A 22,486-nucleotide genomic window follows, 5' to 3' on the forward strand; every position below is an offset into this window, starting at 1 on the left:
GTCACTTCTGTTTGCTTGGCTCACAGGTGGAGAAAGGTGGAAGAGATGGATTAATTTCCTTCCCCCGCTGGCCTCCTTCTGCTTGGTTCCTGGAGGGGCGGTTTCTGTTAAAAGCTCAACGCAGGCACCAGCTGTGACCTTAGCTGACTTGGAGCTTAGAAAACAGCTTGGTAGATGGCCGACGCCGTGTCTCCACCAAGGTGGCTCTGGGGGATGGATAGCTCAGGAGCAAAACGCCCTTCAGCCACTGAAGTCAGCATACGAGTCTCACAAACACCCAGGTCATCAGGTCCATACAGGGAGTGTAACAGGCCCTGGGACTTGTGCCTGCAGGTCTCTCTCCCCAGTGCTCACAGTGCCCACCCCAGCCACTGCCCCCCAGCCCTTCCCCAGGGCTTGTGCCCTGCTGGCCCTTCTGTGCTGTGTGTGGCCTCAAAGACATCACTCAGGAAGCAGAGCTGGCATGTCACCTGGATCTTTATCCGCTTCACCGAGCAGCATCCGCAGCAAAGGAGGAATGTCACAAAACTATATCTATGTGGGGGGAACTGTCTTTATAGGGAAATGGTTCACACAAACATCTGCCTGGAAACACTGGCACCTGCCACACGCCCACCGCACACAAACTCCACCCATTTCAGGGCCCAACTGGGAGCCTTTCAAACTCTCACCATGGTGCCAAGTTAAGAGCAGCCGAAGGGGGGGAGGGAGTGGGTCATGCCCCTTGGGATTTACATCTAACCCCTGCCGCAGCCAGAATCACCGTCCCCCTTCCCCTGCCTGGAGCAGCCCAGACCGTCCCCCTCCCCTGGTCCTCATAAAGACAGACAGGCTGAGCTCCCAGCTGGAGTTACAGGTGGAGCCAACATCAGCAGCAGGCACCTGGGGTCCCACAGCCTGGACAGGGATGGACCTTCCCCAGCAGCTGGGTTCGGGGCCATGGATGGGATTGTCCCCACAGTAGGGGGCCAGCAGGGGACGTGCAGGCTGAGGTCTGGCTCCTCCCTGGCCCAGCCAATGTGGTAGGTGGGCAACTGGCCTTTCCACTGAGCCCAGATGGGGAAGCACCCACAGAGGGAGCTGTACCTGTCCTGCAGCAGGTGAGAAAGCCAGATGGGGCAGTCCCGGGTTTAGGGGCTGGGATGGTGGTGGGATCAGGATCCCGATCCCAAGGAGCCAGGCTGCCCTGCCCTGACAGCCCTGCCCTGATCCAGGGACGCAGGACAGGCTGCTGTGAAACTCTTGCTGGCGAGTTGAGCCCAATGCATAGGGGTAGGGGGACAGTGGGAGAATTGGCTCTGCACCCTCAGTACTTCAGGGGAGAGGGGTTAAGACCCATAGAGAGTGGGGGGTGCGAGTGTGTGACCCAGAGAGGGATGCAGGGAGAGATGGAGGGAGGGGTGTGTGATCCAGAGAGGGAGGGAAGAAGGAATGTGTGACCCCAGAGGGAGAGAGGAGTGTGTGACCCCATTGTTACACCTACAAGAAGCACACGGGATCTTTTTCAGGGGAAAAGGCAATACGCTGCGTTTATTGAAGATACAACAATTAGCATATGCATTCAGTCACAACACACACACACACACACACCAGTCGATGTTATAGTCCAGAAGCCTGGGGCCATGGGAGCTGGAGACACCACAACCCAGGCAGACTCCAGGGAGGCCCTGCAGAGTCCAGAGTTGCCTAGGACAGTGCAGACCTGGAGACAACAGAGATGCCCAAACTGCAGCAGCCAGCGGAAACCATGATGGGAAGCAGCCGTGGAGAATTAGCCAGCGGCCAGGTTAGTGAACTGGAACTTTGAGTCAGTGTGTTTCAGTTGGCCCCCCACTGACTCAGTGGCACATGTTTTTGCCACTACCAGGGCCCTGGGCTAGGACCTGGTGGAGAGGGAGTTCCTGCCGTCCCCCCGCTCCCCCAGTCCTCACCCACCCTTTTTGTGAGTGGTGGCCCCCTTCCCTGATTGAGGTTACTTTGGCCACTAGGCCTTACTACCCTGTTGACTGAAGTAAATGTATTGACTCTGGCCACTAGCCCCCCCCCCCACCTGTGGGGCTGGAGCTGGGAGTGCTGACTCACCTTGCTGTGGGGGGGAAGCTCTGAGGCTCTGCACCCCCCACCCCCCCCGAGCAGGTGAGTTGAATGTGTGTGTCTCTCCACTGATTTTTTTCAGCGGGTCAATGGCCCCTGATACAAAAAAGGTTCCCCACCCACGTTCTAGATATTTGCAAAGTGATTGCTTGATTATTTGCTCCATTATCTTTCTGCATACTGAAGTTAAACTGACTGGTCCGTAATTCCCTCGCTTGTCCTTATTCCCCTTTCTATAGATGGGCACTATATATGTCCTTGTCTAATCCTCTGCAATCTCTCCTGTCTTCCATGAGTTTTTTGAAGATAAATGCTAATGACTTAGATATCTCCTCAGTCAACTCCTTGAATATTCTAGGATGTATTTCATCAGGCCCTGCTGACTTGATTATATCTAACTTGTCTAAGTAATTTTTAACTCTTTCCCTATAGTTTGACCTAGTTTCTACTTTTTGTTGGGCTCTTTTTTTCTGTATCAGATAATTGACGATTGCCTGATTAAGTCCTAGAGGTCTCTTGCCTTACTTTGTATATTTCTTACACAATGGGATAGTTTGCTCTTGTGCTCTTAATGTCTTTTTAAAAAACTGCCAACTCTCTGGAACTATTTTTTCCCTTAGACTTGCTTCCCATGGGACCTTACTTACCAACTCCCTGAGTTTGCTAAAGTCTGCTGTCCTGAAATCCATTGGCTTTATTCTGTTGTTTTCCCTCCTACCATTCTTTAGAATCATGAACTCTGCCATTTCATGATCACTTTCACCCAAACCTGCCTTCCACTTTCAAATTCTCAATCAGTTCCTTCTTATTTGTCAAAATCAAATCTAAAACAGCCTCTCCCCTAGTAGCTTTCTCTATCTTCTGAAATGGAATGTATTAGAGAAATTTTTTTAAGAACAGGTTGGATAATTTGTGCCCTGTATTTTTCCCCCAACAGATGTCTGAGTAGTTGAAGTCCTATCACCAAGTACTGTGATTTGGATGATTTTGTTAGTTATTTTTAAAAAGCCTCATCCACTTCTTTTTCCTGGTTAGGTGGTCTGCAGTAGCCCCCTACCAGGACATCACGTTTGTTTTTTACCCCTTTTATCCTTACCCAGAGACTTTCAACAAGTCTGTCTCCCATTTCTATCTCAACCTCGGTCCAAATATAGAAGCGACAAAGAGTCCTGTGGCACCTTATAGACTAACAGACTTATTGGAGCATAAGCTTTCATGGGTGAATATCCACTTCTTCAGATGCATGCAGTGGAAAATATATACATCTTTGATATACAGGGCAACATCTTCTTTTTCCCCCTGCCTGGCCTTTCTGAGCAAGCTGTACCCTTCTATCCCAATATCCCAGTCATGTATTATCCCACCAAGTCTCTGTGATGCCAGCATGCCATAGTAATGATTCTTCACTAGTATTTCTAATTCTTCCTATTTCACCATACTTCTTGCAGTAGTAAACATTAGTGCATATGGTGAAGGAAAGTGCACTATACACACATCTTTCAGAGCGCTAGACTGTATAGAGAGCTGCATGCTGGGACTTGCTTTCCACACCAGAAGCTTCGAGTGGGGGAGCAGAAATACCCATAGTGATCCTTCAACAACGGGCTCAGCAGGCACCGAAGGACTGTTGAATGTGCCTTAGGCAGATTAAAAGGTTGCCAGCACTGTGTTTTTGGCCAGTAAGACCTGAATGAAGATAATATTCTGATGGTCATTGCAGCATGCCTTACTCTGCTTATTTGCAAAGCCAAGTGGGAAAAGTTTCCCCAAGGTGGGCCACTGAGGCTGATTGACTGGCTGCTGATTTTGAGCAGCCAGATACAAGGGCAATTGGAGATGTGCAGCAGGAGGCTATTCAAATCGGGGAGGCTTTGAAAGAGCATCTGACAATGATTCCCAGCAATGTGTCTTTATGTGATGCATTCAGCAAGGCAATGTTTACCCCTTGAATTACCCCTGTTGCTCCCTGACCGTTAATTGTACTAAGCAAATATTCCTACCTATAGCCACTGTCTTTGAATGTTAGCACAGACCATGTGTATGACACAAATAAAGACTCGTTTTATTTCAAAGACTCAAGTTTAATACTAGGACAAAAGACCAATATTTGGTCAAACGTGGGTCATGACAATGAGGAACAGTCTTGTAGTGGCCTCCAAATCCTAGGTGTCCTCCTCTAATCACTATCTCTAAACCGCTCATGATTCTATAGAATTCTATCATATCCCCCCTTACTCGTCTCTTTTCTAAACTGAACAGTCCCAGTTTTTTTAATCTCTCCTCATATGAAAGCTGTTCCATACCCCAATCATTTGTGTTGTCCTTTTCTGTACTTTTTTCAATCTAATATATTTTTTTGAGATGGGATGACCAGAACTGCACGCAGTATTCAAGATGTGGGCGTACCATGGATTTATATAGTGTCATTATAATATTTTCTGTCTTATTACCTATCCCTTTCCTAGTTGTTCCTAACATTCTGTTAGCTTTTTTGAGTGCTTCTGCACATAGGGTGACCAGACAGAAAATGTGAAAAATCGGGACGGGGATGGGGGGTAATAGGAGCCTATATAAGAAAAAGATTCAAAAATCGGTCCTGTCCCTATAAAATCGGGACATCTGGTCACCCTAGCTGCACATTGAGTGGATGTTTTCAGAGAACTATTCACAATGACTCCGAGATCTCTTTCTTGAGGGGTAACAGCTAATACAAACTCCATCATTTTGTATGTAGTTAGGATTATACTTTCCAATGTGCACTACTTTGCATTTATCAATACTGAATTTCATCTGCCATTTTGTTGCCAAGTCAGCCCATTTTGTGAGATCTCTTTGTAACTCTTTGCAGGGAGCTTTGGATTTAACTCTCTTGAGTAATTTTGTATAATCTGCAAACTGTGTCACTTCACTGTTTACCACATCTCCAGCAGCCGGTGTGCAAAGAGCCAGTCTAGACAAGGAGGGGAAGAGTTGTGCTCCTCTGCCTTAAACTCACAGACTTTAAGGCCAGAAGGGACCATCATGGTCATCTAGTCTGACCTCCTGCACATCGCAGGCCACAGAACCTCACCCACCCACTCCTGTAATAGACCCAGAACCTCTGGCTGAGTTACTGACGTCCTCAAATCATGATTTTAAAGATTTCAGGACACAGAGACTCCACCATTTACACTAGTTTAAACCTGCAAGGGATCCATGACCCATGCTGCAGAGGAAAGCAAACAAAAAAGAAAAAAACAGGGTCTCTGCCAATCTGATAGAGGAGAAAAGTCCTTCCTGACCTCAAATATAGTGTGTCTCTGTTTTTGGTTTTTGGGTTGTGTTGTAGTAATTGGGCCTGCAAATTTACCCTAATTATGAGCTCAACTGTGAGACAGGAGTGAAAGCTCACAAAATGTCACAATAATCTATAACAGTGAATGTGGACGGGAAAAGGGGAGTGAGACTGAATTAATCCAAACAAAAATGCCTCCTGATATAACTCAAAGCCTGTGTTAAGATCATGCCTGGTAAACAAGAGAAATATGGGATCAGAAATCAGTGAAACAAAAGTTGTCAGAAATTAGGCCTAATTGGTGGACAAAATAATGAGCGGACGGACTATTCCACCCCATACTCCATTTTGGGGTTCTTAAAAAAGATTTTTGCGGGAATACATTTGAACAGACGCAGGGTACTGCTATTCCGTCTGACTGAAAGAAGGGGAAGGAGTGAGCTTCGCCGTCATGGCTGCCACTCCTCCCTCCCCTGGCAGAGCCGGTGCAAGGAAGTTTCGCGCCCTAGGCGAAACTTCCTTGCACCAGCCCTGCGCCGCCCTCCCCCACAATGCCGCCCCCCCCACAGCCAGCTTCCCCGCCCACGGGAGCTCAGCCTCCCCCCCACAATACCACCCCCCCCAGCCAGGTCCCCCACCCACGGGAGCTCAGCCTCCCCCCGCCCGCGGGCGCTCAGCCCCCCACCACCACCCGTGATCCGCCGGCCGCGAAAGCTGAGCAGGGAGCACGGGGCAGCGGGGCGGCTCGCGGCGGCTGCCCCGCGGCTCCCTGCTCAGAAGCTCAGTGGGGGGGGGGCGGCTCGGGGTGGCTCCCCGCTCAGGCGCTGAGCAAGGGGGCGGTGGGGCAGCTCACGGCGGCTTCCCCAAGGCTCCCCGCTTAGGTGCTGAGCGGGGGGGCGGCTCGCGGCGGCTGCCCAAATCTTCAAAAACAACAAGGAGTCTGGTGGCACCTTAAAGACTAACAGATTTATTTGGGCATAAGCTTTCGTGGGTAAAAACCTCACTTCTTCAGATGCATAGAGTGAAAGTTACAGATGCAGGCATTATATACTGACACATGGAGAGCAGGGAGTTACTTCGCAAGTGGAGAATCAGTGTTGACAGGGCCAATTCAATCAGGGTGGATGTAGTCCACTCCCAATAAGAGATGAGGAGGTGTCAATTCCAGGAGAGGAAAAGCTGCTTCTGTAATGAGCCAGCCACTCCCAGTCCCTATTCAAGCCCAGATTAATGGTGTTAAATTTGCAAATGAATTTTAGTTCCTCTGTTTCTCTTTGAAGTCTGTTTCTGAAGTTTTTTTGTTCAATGATAGTGACTTTTAAATCTGTAATAGAATGACCAGGGAGATTGAAGTGTTCACTTACTGGCTTATGTATGTTACCATTCCTGATGTCCGATTTGTGTCCATTTATTCTTTTGCGGAGGGACTGTCCGGTTTGGCCAATGTACATGGCAGAGGGGCATTGCTGGCACATGATGGCATATATAACATTAGTGGATGTGCAGGTGAATGAGCCCTTGATGGTGTGGCTGATGTGGTTGGGTCCTCTGATGGTGTCGCCAGAGTAGATATGGGGACAGAGTAGGCAACGAGGTTTGCTACAGGGATTGGTTCCTGGGTTGGTGTTTCTGTGGTGTGGTGTGTAGTTGCTGGTGAGTATTTGCTTCAGGTTGGGGGGTTGTCTGTAAGCGAGGACTGGCCTGCCTCCCAAGGTCTCTGAGAGTGAGGGATCATTTTCCAGGATAGGTTGTAGATCGTGGATAATGCGCTGGAGAGGTTTTAGCTGGGGGCTGTATGTGATGGCCAGTGGTGTTCTGTTATTGTCCTTGTTGGGCCTGTCCTGTAGTAGGTGATTTCTGGGTACCCGTCTTGCTCTGTCAATCTGTTTCCTCACTTCCCCAGGTGGGTATTGTAGTTTTACGAATGCTTGATAAAGATCTTGTAGGTGTTTGTCTCTGTCTGAGGGGTTGGAGCAAATTCGGTTGTATCTTAGGGCTTGGCTATAGACAATGGATCGTGTGATGTGTCTTGGATGGAAGCTGGAGGCATGTAGGTACGTATAGCGGTCAGTAGGTTTCCGGTATAGGGTGGTGTTTATGTGACCATCACTTATTTGCACTGTAGTGTCCAGGAAGTGGATCTCTTGTGTGGACTGGTCCAGGCTGAGGTTGATGGTGGGGTGTAAATTGTTGAAGTCCAGGTGGAAGTCTTCAAGGGCCTCCTTTCTGTGGGTCCATATGATGAAGATGTCATCAATGTAGCGCAAATAGAGGAGGGGCACTAGGGGACGAGAGCTGAGGAAGCGTTGTTCTAAGTCAGCCATAAAAATGTTGGCATACTGTGGGGCCATGCGGGTACCCATAGCAGTGCCGCTGACTTGAAGGTATAAGTTGTCCCCAAATCTGAAGTGGTTGTGGGTGAGGACAAAGTCACAAAGCTCAGCCACCAGGTGTGCTGTCGCCTCATCAGGGATACTGTTCCTGACAGCTTGTAGTCCATCCTCATGTGGAATATTGGTGTAAAGTGCTTCTACATCCATGGTGGCCAGGATGGTGTTTTCAGGAAGAACACCAATGCATTGTAATTTCCTCAGGAAGTCGGTGGTGTCTCGAAGATAGCTGGGAGTGCTGGTAGCGTAGGGTCTGAGGAGAGAGTCCAAATAGCCAGATAATCCTGCTGTAAGAGTGCGCTACATTGATGACATCTTCATCATATGGACCCACGGAAATCTATTTCCCTTAAGTTAACGATCCTCATTCACACCTGTGTGTCAACTGTCCGCAATGGCCATCTTGTTTATCACTTCAAAGGTTTTTTTCCCCCTGCTGTTATGGTTCCTCTCAATTAATTAGCCTCTTAAGGTTGGTATAGGCACTTCCACCCTATCATGTTTCCCTGACTGTATAAATATCTGTCCACTGTATGTTCCATTCCATGCATCCTATGAAGTGGGTTCTAACCCATGAAAGCTTATGCTGAAATAAATTTGTTAGTCTCTAAGGTGCCACAGGTATTTCTTTCTTTCTTTCTTTCTTTCTTTCTTTCTTTCTTTCTTATTTTCTTTTTGCTGACACAGACTAACACGGCTACTACACTGTAACCAGTAATAGAGTAAGTGCTTCAGAATTGATTCCTTGAGGACCTGCTCCATGATTTTTCCAGGGACTGAGGTGAGGCTGACTGGCCTGTAGTTCCCTGGATCCTCCTTCTTCCCTTTTTTAAAGATGGGCACTACATTAGCCTTTTTCCAGTCATCCAGGACCTCCCTGATCGCCATGACTTTTCAAAGATAATGGCCAATGGCTCTGCAGTCTCATCCGCCAACTCCTTTAGCACCCTCGGATGCAGCGCATCCGGCCCCATGGACTTGTGCTCGTCCAGCTTTTATAAATAGTCCTGAACCACTTCTTTCTCCACAGAGGGCTGGTCACCTCTTCCCCATGCTGTGCTGCCCAGTGCAGCAGTCTGGGAGCTGACCTTGTCTGTGAAGACTGAGGCAAAAAAAGCATTGAGTACATTAGCTTTTTCCACATCCTCTGTCACTAGGTTGCCTCCCCCATTCAGTAAGGGGCCCACACTTTCCTTGACCTTCTTCTTGTTGCTAACATAGCTGAAGAAACCCTTCTTGTTACTCTTAACATCTCTTGCTAGCTGCAACTCCAAGTGTGCTTTGGCCTTCCTGATTTCACTCCTGCATGCCTGAGCAATATTTTTATACTTCTCCCTGGTCATTTGTTCCATCTTCCACTTCTTGTAAGCCTCTTTTTTGTGTTTTAGATCATCAAGGATTTCACTGTTAAGCCAAGCTGGTCGCCTGCCATATTTACTGTTCTTTTTACACATCGGGATGGTTTGTTCCTGCGCCCTCAATAAGGCTTCTTTAAAATACAGCCAGGTCTCCTGGACTCCTTTCCCCCTCGTGTTATTCTCCCAGGGGATCCTTCTTCTCCTTGTCCTAGTCTGCCCCCAACAATCTTCTATTCATTGAACTTTTTGAAACTTTGCACTTTTAGAGGGAGGTAAGGGATTGACTCTGTGTACACAAATTTGCAGAGGGACAATAGAGTTGAGGTCTATTATTTCTCACCTCTATATATTATTTATTTATTTAAAACATTTTTGCTGTTAACAAGCATGTTACCTCTGGAGACACAAATCCACAGTTTGAGAACTGCAAAACTAAGCATCTCTGATGGCAACTTCTAGACTGAGCACTGAGTCCCATTGGGTAGATAGAAAGATTAACCTAAATAATCGATACAGAAGCTTGCTGAACCCCATAAGATTGGGTCCCTAATCCATGAACTATTAGAACTCATTTACAAAACTTTTCTTAAACATTACATGAATATATTGTCTCATACTATAGAATTAGAATTTATAATCCCTATTCCATGATGAGATATACGTTTTAATTAAGATACATATCTTTAGATAGGTTTTTTCCCTCAAAAATCCGATTTAAATAAAAAAAAAAATCAGATTTTTTATTTTTTTTTAAAAAGTCATTGATTTTTATCCACTTTGACAGCGGGGCCTAATTGGGGGGGGGGGGGGGGGAAGGATTGGTCCCCAGCTGCAGCAAGGCAGGGGCCAGGGGCAAGAACACAGCGGGGCATGAGGGGGTGAGGATTAGTCACTGCTGATTGGAGGCAGGGGCTGGGGGCAAAAGCACAGTGGGGCAGGAGCTAGGGTTGGTCCCTGGAGCAAGGGAGTGGCCGGGGGTAAACTGCAAGTGCAGCAGGGCTGGGGAGGGGGTAAACAGGATCCCGCCTTCCCCCACCCACATAGAGCGGGTACCTACCTTCTCCCTGGTTCTAGCCCATTGTCTTCATCTCTCTCTGCACTGAGCTGAAGGTGGGGGTGCACTGAGCACAGGGCTGGGGGTGCAGGGTCTGGGAGGGAGTTAGGGTGCAGGAGCAGGCTGGGGGTTGGGGTGCAGGGGCTGGCCAGGAGTTCAAGGTTGGGGCAGGAGGTTGGGGTGTGGAGCGCTTACCTGGAACAGCTCCCATTTGATGCAAGGGGTGCAGGTGGGAATGTGCGGGGGGGTGCAGGAGCTCCCATTTGGTGCTCAGGGTGGGGGTGGGATGTGGGGGGGTGCAGGAGTCAGGGCATGGGGTGTGGGGGGGCTGGATATGTGTGGGGGGTGCAGGAGTCAGGGATGGGGTCATGGGTGTGTGTGAGGGGGTGCAGGAGTCAGGGCAGGGGGCTGGGGGTGTGGGCTGGGGTCATGGAAGTGCTCACGGCAGGGGGATGGAGGGGGTATGCCCTGATTCCACCCCCTTCCCCAAGGCTCCACCCCCACCTCTTCTCTGCCTCCTCCCCCAAGCGGGGAGCGCACTGCGGCTCCGGTCTTCCCCCTACCTTCTGCTGGCAAACAGCTGATTGGTGGCCGCGGAAGTGCTGGGAGGGAGCGGGAGAGGAATGCTGCATGCTTCGGGGAAGAGCTGGGGGAGGGAGGAGCTTGGCTGCCGGCGGAGCCTGCTCTGCAGCAGGACCCGTCAGGACCCAGCTTCTGCCAGCGGCACCCGCAGGAGAGGGTGAGGGGTGGAGGAGAGCGGGCTGGCTGGGGCCCCTTTGAACCATGGGCCTGGAGCCATGGTAAATCCGGTACTGTTTGTTGTTGGTTTATCCATTACAGAGGTTTCAGAAGAGTATATGTACAAGGTATCAGGCTAGTCACAGGAGTAAGTACTGGGTCAGGGATCATTGAAATCACACAGGGATGTACGGTAGGGTTCCTGACTCCCTGAAATTGTCAGGTGGAGGCACCACCAGATTGTGGCTAAGAACCCAAGACATTGAAACTCACTGCAGCTAAACCAGAGGGACATTGGGTAAGGGTTCCTTTTGATGATTAGCTGTTCTTAGAAGTATGATGACCTGTGAAACCCCCTTAGATTCTTGGAGGCACCACTGGGATTTTGAAAAGAAAAACCCCTCCCTATTAACCCCCATGTTAGTCTGCATGGATAGAAGACTGGTCCTAGACTGGTGTGAAGGGGATTAAGTAGATCCACAACAGGCAGTGGTGGTGGTAGGCTTTAGTAAGAGTAACTCCAGAGCACAAATTGTATAGGCTTTGGTTACAGTAAGGGCCTTTGGAAATGGCGCTTTTCATGGCAGAACCTATCAGGAGAAAGAACAGAAAAGGTATGCCTTATGTTCTGGGTTCATGAGTTTGATATTCAGATGGTACCTTGTGAAATAATTGTGGATGAAGAGGGGACGCAGTGGACTCTACAAACTGTAGGCACAGTGCCCATTATGTCCCCTACTTCACAGGATGAGTCATCTGATTTTCAAGGAGAAATTCAACATTTGCTCCAGAGAATGGGAAATAGGGAAGACGATTTAAGGGCATTGTATAGTCCTGCCCCATCTTCCCACCCTCTGACAGAAGTTTCGTTCCTGAAGGCCATTACCCAGACCATGGGACAATTGGTAGGCCTGGAAGCAGGAACTGGCAGTTATCAGAGACTAAGAATCTTTTCAAAGATAAAACCTACTGTGATGGGTTCAGTCACAGAGATCCCCTTGGGACTGTACCTGATGTGCTGAAATTACCTCTGAGCCCATTTTCCCTGCCAGCTTGGGACTTCCAGAACCCTGTCTTGTTAAGCCAGACATGCTAGAACTGCTGCAACACAGACCCAGGGTCTGGTCCATGCCCCCAAAGCTGCAGATTTAACTGAAAACAGCTCAGCAGGTTACCTGCCTTCAGCATCCAGACACCCAGTTCCCAATGGGGTCCAAATCCCCCCAAAATCCGTTTTACTCTGTATAAAGCTTATACAGGGTAAATTCATAAATTGTCCGCCCTCTATTACATTGATAGAGAGATATACACAGCTATTAATTTAAAAAAAAACAGGTATTAATCACTTACTCTGGGTTTATTAACAAACAAAAGTGATTTTATTAAGTATAAAAAGTAGGATTTAAGTGGTTTCAAGTAATAACAGACAGAACAAAGTAAGTCGCCAAACAAAATAAAGCAAAAACACGCAAGTCTAAGCCTAATACATTAAGAAACTGATTACAGGTAATATCTCAACCTCAGAGATGCTCCAATAACCTTCTTTTACAGACTATACTCCTTTCTAGTCTGGGCCCAATCCTTTTCCCTGGTACAGTCCTTGTTAGTTCCAGCAGACATCTCAGGTGGTAAGCAGGAGTTTTCTCATGACTGGCCACCACTTTTGTCCTGCTCCACTCCCTTCTATAGCTTTGGCACAAGGCGGGAATCTTTTGTCTTTGCTTGTCCCCCGCCTCATCAGTAGAAAAGTACAAGGATTAAGATGGATTCCAGTATCATGTGACATGGTCACATGTCATTGTAAGACCCCTAGTCTCCATTCTTCCTGGGTTGGCCCACACGTACACAGGAAGGCTTGCAGGTAAATAAACCATTTACAACCAATTGTCCTAGTCAATGGGAGCCATCAAGATTCTAAACCACCATTAATGGCCCACACTTTGCATAATTACAATAGGACTTCAGAGTTATACTTCGTATTTCTCGCTTCAGATACAAGAATGATACATGCATACAAATAGGAGGAATATATTCAGTAGGTTATAACCTTTGTTATGATACCTTACAAGAGACCTTTTGCATAAAGCATATTCCAGTTACATCATATTCACACTCATAAGCATATTTCCATAAAACATATGGAGTGCAACATCACACCCACCTCTGCGCATGAGGAAGAATTTGAGTCCTGGTTGGATCATGCTGTTGATATGGAACAGGAATGGACATGCTCCAAAAGGGAAAAAAGAAATAAATTAGTGGAAAGTCTGCAAGGGTCTGCTGCTGAATCTTTTAGGTCACTCAGGGCCAGTAACCCAGAGGCAATTGCTGCTAACTGCCTCTCAGTCATGGAGGGTGTGTCTGGAAGCACTGAAAGTGGAGAGGATGTTATATTAACATTCCGGACCAACCCACTAGAAATGTGGAAAGAAGCTATTTCAGTATCTGGCACGGATGGAACGACTCCTGCAGAGAGCCCACTATAACAAGGAATTGCAGGGAGTGATTTGGATCATCTTAGACTGGAGCAAGCATTAAAGGGTACCAGACATGCTGGATTGATGCTGTTCTAGTTGCGATTAGAGGACAGAAAGGGGAATCCCCCATCTTTCACTACACTGATAAGATAGGTCAGGGAATGGGAAACTCGGGACTCTAAAAATAACCCTTCCTGAGGGACTGAAATGAGAGTGTGTACTTTGGAAGCCACTCAGTATAACACTGAAAGATAAAAGATTCCCGCCCTATGTAAATCCTATTTAAGGCAGGGGAGTGAGTTATTCTTCATGAATCCCCACCGAGAATGACTGCTGGAAACATCTAAGAAACAAAGACAAAGGTGGGGAGAAGAACTGAGCCCAGGCTGGGAAGGTGTCTGGCCTGTGAAAAAATAACAGGAGTACTTGTGGCACCTTAGAGACTAACAAATTTATTAGAGAAATACTCGGAGTTTTAAGCTGCAAGCAAGAGCAGCTTGCCTTCAAGAACCTCTGCAATCTGCCTAAAACAACATTTAGGGTCAGAAATTACTACTTGTAACCAGTTTCTTTAGTATCTTAAGCTTATCTTGCATTTTTGTTTTATTTGCAGGGTAATCTGTTATCTCTTATAATCACTTAAAATCTATCTTTTGTGGTTGATAAACTTGTTTTTGTCTTCTCTAAAACCAGTTTGTGGAATTCTTAACTGGGGGGCGGGGGGTGCGAAAAGCTGTACCCATCTCTCTCCACATTGAGGGAGGGGGCGGATTTCCTGAGCTTACACTGTACAGGTCTCGGTGCAGCACAAGATTATACAATTTGGGGTTTGCACCCCAGAGGGGGTGTGCACTTGAGTGCTGGGCAACTCTGTAGCTGAAGCCTTCCCAGGCAGAGCTGATCTCAGTGTCTGTGTCTCTCTGCAGCTGGGTGTGTCCCTACCTGTGTGTGATGGAGGAGGTTTGAGGGCCTGGCTCAGCAGGACAGGGTAAGGGAGCCCAGGCGGGTGGAACCGGCGGGCTCAATGGTACCCCAGAACATCAGCTGGCACCCCGGAGAAGGGGGCAACCCATCACAGTTGCTACACTTAAATGTGTCTCCTGACGACATAAGTGCCCCTTTATGCTGACTTAATAATACCCCCTCCCTGAGTGGCATATAATCATGGCCAATGTACTTATGTCAATGCAGTGTAAGCGTAGTCACTGCATTACTTAACTCAACTGTAACTGTCCTCCAGCAGCTGTCCCGCAGTGCCTCACACTGACTGCTCTGGTCACCATTGTGAACTCTGCTGCCCAGGATCACAGAAACTGGAAGCCCCCTCTCCCCTTGAAAGCCCTGATAATCTTTGAAATTCCTTTTTCTGATTGCTCTGCTTGGTGAACACATCTAGCAGATCTCCATATTTGACTTTAACTGCCCAGCTGACCATGCCAGCTACACTCTCCAGATGTACTCCTGCTTGGAGTAGGCAGGAGATATTAGATCTCCTTGGCTTAGGTGGAAAAAGAGGCTGTGCAGGCCCAGCTCCAATCCAGCTGTAGAAACGTTGACATCTATGAGCAGATTGCTCAGTGGATGCAGGAGAAGAGCTACACCAGGGACCAACAGTAGTGCTGTGTGAATGCCAAGGAGCTACGACAGGCATACCAGAAGGCCAGGGAAACCAACAACCAATCCAGTGCGGAGCCACAGACCTGTTGCTTTTACAAAGAACTGCGTGCTGTTGTCAGTTAGGGGCGTATGTGCGTTCTCCATATGCTATCCCAGCCCCGTTCAGATAGTTGGTCCAGAAGACCTTACAAGAATGACCACTGGCATGGTTCGGTGACAAAGGCACTCAGCCAAATGTATTGCTCTCAAGACACTAGCGCCCTGGCTCCATGGTTACAGGTACGCTAACACATAAGTGTCCAGTGGCAAGGAATGGCTCAGTCAGCAGCGAGAATTTCTGCTGTCCCCAAGCCATGCACAAAGGGTTAAGATGAGGCACTCCAATATTTATAGACTGAGACAAACAACGCTCGTGCCACTTTATGTGTTTCATGACATCTGCTTTTTACCTTGCCTTGAATCGTGTGCCACATGTCTCGGGCACAACATCCCTGTTCGTTACTTCTGTCAAACCCTCTTATCTGGTGTTAGGACAGGATGGCCCTGGACTAATCTTTTGGAGTATGTTCTATTGTTCTGTACCCTGAAACTGTCACTTCTTAGGCATGCCGGTGTCTTAGCAATGCTAGCAGTACCTTTGCCAAGGTCATATAGTGAACTTGTAAACAGCTACTTTAATACATGGCCTAACTTTGGTTCCCAGACTCTAGTTCAGGCCTCAGATCTTGCACCAGGCCTGGTGCACCATGCTCTCTCTTTCTCCTACACATGCTTGGTGTATGCATAAACTAGAAAATTTGTTGATGTAACCATGCATGTTTGCAGAATCAATCACAATAGAGGATAACTGTTACACTCAATTACTATCTTGGAAAGGTGACTTTGTTTAGATTTTTAACTAAGAGTCTCTCAGAATAGGGTGCCAATTGGTATCAACTCTGTTGTTGCTAACACAACAGAGAAAAAACAATCTGAAGCTAGATCACAAGGCAATTTGGTCAACCATGTACATGCTAATTCACCAAGGTCTCCTTCCCAATGGATCTATAGTAGTCAACCCTTGTTACTTGTTTCCCAGTGAATTATATTAGCCCCAGTTTTTAACTCCTAACTATCTGATATAAATCCCTACTTTTATAACAGACTGTATAGACTCAGTGCAGTTTTACAAGCTTGTAGACTTGGTCTCATTTTATGTCTGTACACACCTAAAACTTAAAAGGCAGCGTGAAACCATTAACCATGGTAGACATAAGTACAGTGTTCTATAATCCTAGTTAACAATAGTCAATGGTTGAGATTTATAGATACTTTACAGCCATCTTGATTTGAACATGTTACAAAACACGGAAACACACAGTAATTGACAATCTTTAAAACACACACATGGACATGTACACTTCTCCTAATTAGGCATTCAGTTTCAGGAAGTGGTCAGTTGACTGATTTGGTTCATCACCCCAAAAAAAGTTCATGTGTTACTTATCACCAGATCTTGGCTCAGCCGTCAGCTTTCAGTTCAGTTACTGTTCACGCAGGAGCTGATGCTGCAGGTGGAGGGAAGGACAGATGCTACTATAATTTTTTCCTGCTGTGCTAGTGGACAACCCAAATTGCTGGAAAATAGAAAGAGACAGTTAAAGGTGCGTATATGAGACAGGTGCTTGATGTCACCAGGAGAACTCCCAGGTGGCTAGCACAGGTCCTCGGTCATCTCCCTTCCAAGTGTCTGGTTTTTGGGAAGTGATGTGCTGAACGAGACAGGATGTTTTATCCTATTTCCTCACTTGGATGTGCTGGTGTGGACCAATCAGATGGTGCCCCATACTTCTTCCAAAGATTTGAAATGTCCAACTGTGATGGGGTGTACCAATGTGATGGGTGACTGGGCCAACGGGGACGGACCAATCCCTGTGGGCCCAGGAGGCCACGCCCCCTTTCCCCTGCTGTGGATGCTCCAGGTGGAAGAGCCAGATAAAAGGAGGCAGCCCAGCTCAGTCGGGGCGGGCTACAGAGGAGGAAGGACGTGTACTGCAGGTTCCTGCAGAGGTGCCTGTGACACTCCAGGCAGTAGAACCCCCGGACCCAGACTGTGCTGCAGGCGACTCTCTGACTGCGGAGACTGCCAGGGAAGCCAAGCTGCCACCAGCTGAGGAAGTGCCCAGGACGCAACTTGTGGTAGGAAGTGACCCAGGGAAGGTACTAGAAGCCGATGCTTGAAACTCTAATGGGGAGTTCCCCGGCTCCATAGGGCCGTTGGTCAGAACCCGGTGGAGAGGGACCAGGTTCCCCTACCACCACCCCAGGCCACCAGGCATGGCTGCTGTCTGATCTACAACCCTGCCCAGAGGTGTAGGGGCCATACACTGTTTTGCCCCGCCCAGGAGCCACAGACTGATTGGTGATTTCCTCTGTCCAGAGGGCCAATTCCCCTACTGCTACTGCCTGCCCCAGCCAGGAGGCTTAGGGACCATAGACTGTTTGTTCATTCTGCCCCGCCCACGGGTTACAGACTGATCCTTGTCCTGCCCGTCCAAGGGGGCCAGGACTCCAGTTGTGGTGTCGGTCCCAGGCAGAGGTCTCAGGAGCCATGGCCTATTTGTTTACACAGCCCTGTCTGGGGACCAGAGCCCACTTTGTAGCAACCTTGCTGTATCAGCAGGAAAACCCGACGATGGTGTGACCTACCCCGCACTGGGCCAACGGGGGCAGCCTGGCTAGGCTAGGCACCTATTACACCAACCAAAATGAGTCATCCTCTCTCACCATCCAGTCAGGGAATGAAACATCAGCTTCTGAGTTCTTGCAACTTGGACCAGTCTCTTTGTACAACACATCTTGTCACACTAGCGCGTGTAAGACGAGTTAGGCAATAATTGTTGGTACAAACATGTTGGGTCGTACTTCGAACAACGGCTGGTTTGCTCCAGTTAGCAACTTACCTCTGCAAGTCGCTTGCCATTGGTGCTTTGAAGCGTATCCCTCGGCCAACTTTGCTATTATGCTAACTCAAATTGCAGTTTCTCCACCAACACTCTGCTAACTGCTGAAATGTCCAGTTTAAAGATAATATAATCTATACAAAGTCCTCCATATTCTTTTTCATAAATTCATAGATTCCAAGGCCAGACAGGGCATCTGATCATCCAGTCTGACCTCATGTATAACACACACCATACAACTTCTCCAAAAATATTCCTAGAGAATATATTTTAAAAAAATCATCCCGTCTTGATTTAAAAATTGTCAGTGATGGTTCCCAGCCAATGGGACTACGGGGACGCTGCTGGGGGCGGGGGCAGTGCGTGGAGCAGCCTCCCCCCGCCCCCGCCAGGGGCCGCAAAGACGTGCCAGCAGCTGGCCACTACTGGGACTATAGCATGCAGGCAGCCGGCCTGAGCCCTGCTGCGCCGGGACCCCCCTTAGCCCGGGGCCCTGGGCTGCAGCCCCTAAAGCCCAAGCGTTAATCCAGCGATGGTGGAGCTGAGAGGCAGAAGGACGCATCCAGGGGTGAGTGGGGATGGACCCAGGAGTGCCAATTCCGCAGGGAACCTCGATACTAAATTGCTGCTCCAGGTTCAGGAGGGGGAGATAGATGCCTGTCTCGCGACCTTTGGGAAGGCTGGCAATTGGAACCAGGCTGACCTAGCGGAAACCTCCGGTGTCTAGCCCCCTTCCTGGACCCCAAGGCCATAGATCTGTTTAGGCAGATGGGCGGGGTGGCAGACTGTCTCCCACTCTCAGCCCCAGCATATATGTCTGTGTCTACTCTCCTGGGCACAGGCCCCTCGGACCCCCAGTGGGAGTGGAAGGTGGTGGGAGTGCAGGCGATCCCCTGACTGTCTCCCAGGGGTGAAAGTAACTTACAGGACTTACCGGTACTGCCGGAGTCCTGAGGGGGGCTTGGCCTCATCCGGAAAAGGCGTGGCCTCAACCGGAAGAGGCGGGGCCTCTCAAGATTTAAAGGCCCTGGGGCACCGGCTGTGGCTGGGAGCCCCAGGGCCTTTAAATCAACCTGGGGCTCCCAGCAGCAGAGGTGGCTGGGAGCCCCCGGGGCTCAGGGGCAAATTAAAGGGCTCGGGGCTCCGGCCGCCGCAGAGCACCGGGCCCTTTAAATCCCCACTGCAGCTCCAGCTGGGATTTAAAGGGCTCGGGGCTCCCGCGGCTGTGGGGAGCCCCGAGCCCTTTAAATCCCGGCCCCAGCCTGGCCGCTGGAGCTGCAGGCAGGATTTAAAGGGCTCTGGGCTCCCCGCCACTGCGGGGAGCCCAGAGCCCTTTTAATCCCGGCCACGGAAGCCGGTGCGGTCCGGCACGGCGTACTGGCTCTTGCTGGTATACCATACCGGACCATACCGGCTTACTTTCACCTCTGCTGTCTCCCCAGCCTGAGGGGAGTGCGGGCAATCCCCTGACTGTCTCTGTTTTTCCTTCATTTCTTTAGACATAGTTATATTGGTATGAAAGTGCTTATTCCAATTGAGGAAGTGAAATAAACTATACAACTATAAGGCACGTTAATACTTTTATAACTGTTTACTCTAGGGCTTTTACAGGAATAATTATGTTGGCAAAAAATCACAGCCATAACCAACGTAGTTATTCCAGGAACACTTTCAAGTGTAGACCAACTGGAAAATATTTTTCCAGACCTCAAACTATTTTTGTGGATCTTCTCTGCACACTTTTTCAAGATCCTTAGATTTTAGTTGTAAGTTTAAGTAGTAAAATATAAGTAGGCTCACCCCACAGGGGCATGGGACTAAGAAGCAGGTATCATTGAAGTGTATGTAGTAGGCATATAAATAAGATGAGGCTGTAATGCTAGGCCTACAGACGCTAGGTCTGTAAGATATGTAGCCTGACCATAGAAGGCCTCAGGCCTGAAACAGGTTGTCATGACTTGTTGACCAAGAGATAACACTGTAGCAGTAAAATGTAAGATTATAGAGTGACATACCAGGGGTACACTCCAGATTAGTGGGGGGCTGTGTCACCCCTGCCCTGCAATGTTGGGTGCCTTACAATGGCTTGCTGTATTAGCTCCCCCCAGGACGCTCACAAACAGCCTACCAGTAGTCAAGCCACAGCCTGAGTGTCTGTGTGTAACTGAGATCTGCCAGCTACACTCTGGCTCTCACCAGCCTGGGTTATATTTCAGGGTGACCCCCAACACCCCTCCAGTCCTGGATCTTCCCCCAGAAATGTATGTCCAGCCCTCTCCTGGACAGCACATATATATTTATTCCATTATTCCTTTAAGGGAATAATAGGCCAGCTTATTATTTTAAATAGCGCACCCGGACACTCCAATTTAAACACATTAGAGTAGATAAAACAGTAAAACAAATTTATTACCTATAAAGAGAGAGATTCTAAGTGAATATGAGGGTACAAGATGAGAAGTCTCCTGATTCATACTGAGAAAGTAGGGCAATCCGCTAGTTATCTTAGGTGCATGTACACGAATGCAAGAAGCCTGGGAAACAAGCAGGAAGAATTGGAAGTCCTGCCACAATCAAGGAACTATGATGTGATTGGAATAACAGAAACTTGGTGGGGCAGTTCACGTGACTGGAGCACTGTCATGGATGGGTATAAACTGTTCAGGAGGAAAGGTGGGGGAGTTGCATTGTATGTAAGAGAGTGGTATGATTGCTCAGAAAGCCTGTTGAGAGTCTTTGGGTTAAGTTTAGAGGAGAGAGCAACAAGGGTGATGTCGTGGTGGGCGTGTGCTATAGACCACCAGATCAGAAGATGAGGTAGACGAGGCTTTCTTAGGACAACTAACTGAAGTTTCCAGATCACAGGTCCTGGTTCTCATGGGGGACTTCAATCACCCTGACATCTGCTGGGAGAGCAATACAGCAGTGCACAGACAATCCAGGAAGTTTTCGGAGAGTGTTGGGGACAACTTCCTGGTACAAGTGCTGGAGGAACCAACTAAAGGCCGTGCTCCTCTTGACCTGCTGCTCACAAACAGGGAAGAATTGGTAGGGGAAGTAGAAGTGGGTGGCAACCTAGGCAGCAGTGACCATGAGATGGTTGAGTTCAGGATCCTGACAAAAGGAAGAAAGGAGAGTAGCAAAATACGGACCCTGGACTTCAGAAAAGCAGACTTTGACTCCCTTAGGGAACTGATGGGCAGGATCCCCTGGGGGGCTAATATGAGGGGGAAAGGAGTCCAGGAGAGCTGGCTGTATTTTAAAGAAGCCTTATTGAGGGCGCAGGAACAAACCATCCCGATGTGCAGAAAGAATAGCAAATATGGCAGGCAAGCAGCTTGGCTTAACAGTGAAAACTTCGGTGAGCTTAAACTCAAAAAAGAAGCTTAAAAGAAGTGGAAATTTGGACAGATGACTAGGGAGGAGTATAAAAATATTGCTAGAGCATGCAGGGATGTAATCAGGAAGGCCAAGGCACGATTGGAGTGGCAGCTAGCAAGGGATGTGAAGGGTAACAAGAAGGGTTTCTACAGGTATGTTAGCAACAAGAAGAAGGTGAGGGCAAGTGTGGGACCCTTACTAAATGGGGGAGGCAACCTAGTGACAGATGATGTGGAAAAAGCTGAAGTACTCAATGCTTTCTTTGCCTCGGTCTTCACAGACAAGGTCAGCTCCCAGAATGCTGCACTGGGCAACACAGTATGGGGAAGAGGTGAGCAGCCCTCAGTGGTGAAAGAACAGGTTAAGGACTATTTAGAAAAGCTGCACGTGCACAAATCCATGGGTCCAGATCTAATTCATCCAAGAGTGCTGAGGGAGTTGTTTGATGTGATTGCAGAGCCATTGGCCATTATCTCTGAAAATTCGTGGTGATCAGTGGAGGTCCTGGACGATTGGAAAAAGGCAAATATAGTGCCCATATTTTAAAAAGGGAAGAAAGAGAACCCGGGGAACTACAGACTTCAGTCCCCGTCAAAATCATGGAGCAGGTCCTCAAGGAATCCATTTTGAAGCACTTAGAGGAGAGGAAGGTGATCAGGAACAGTCAACATGGATTCACCAAGGGAAAGTCATGCCTGACCAACCTGATTGCCTTCTATGATGAGATCACTGCCTCTGTGGATATGGGGAAAGCAGTGGATGTGATATATCTTGACTTTAGCAAAGCTTTTGATACGATCTCCCACAGTATTCTTGCCAGCATGGACTATAGAATGGACTATAAGGTGGATAGAAAGCTGGCTAGATTGTCGGGTTCAACCATAAGTGCCAACTTCCCCTCTTTCCCCTGGATGCTCGACCCCCCACCCTGTCCCAGTCCCCGCCCCTTCCCACCCCTTCCCCGCCCCCATTGCAACCCCTTTCCCAAAGTCCCCACCCTAACTCCATCCCCTCCCTGCCCCTATTTGAACTCCTTCCCCAAATCCCTGCCCCAGCCCCGCCTCTTCCCCGACTCCTCCCTTGAGCATGCCACGTTCCTGCTCCTCCCCCTCCTCCCGGAGCTTGCTAAGCACCACCAAACAGCTGTTTGGCAGCAGCTGG

Source organism: Emys orbicularis, chromosome 17 (assembly GCF_028017835.1).
Source record: "Emys orbicularis isolate rEmyOrb1 chromosome 17, rEmyOrb1.hap1, whole genome shotgun sequence".
Lineage (NCBI taxonomy): Eukaryota > Metazoa > Chordata > Testudines > Emydidae > Emys > Emys orbicularis.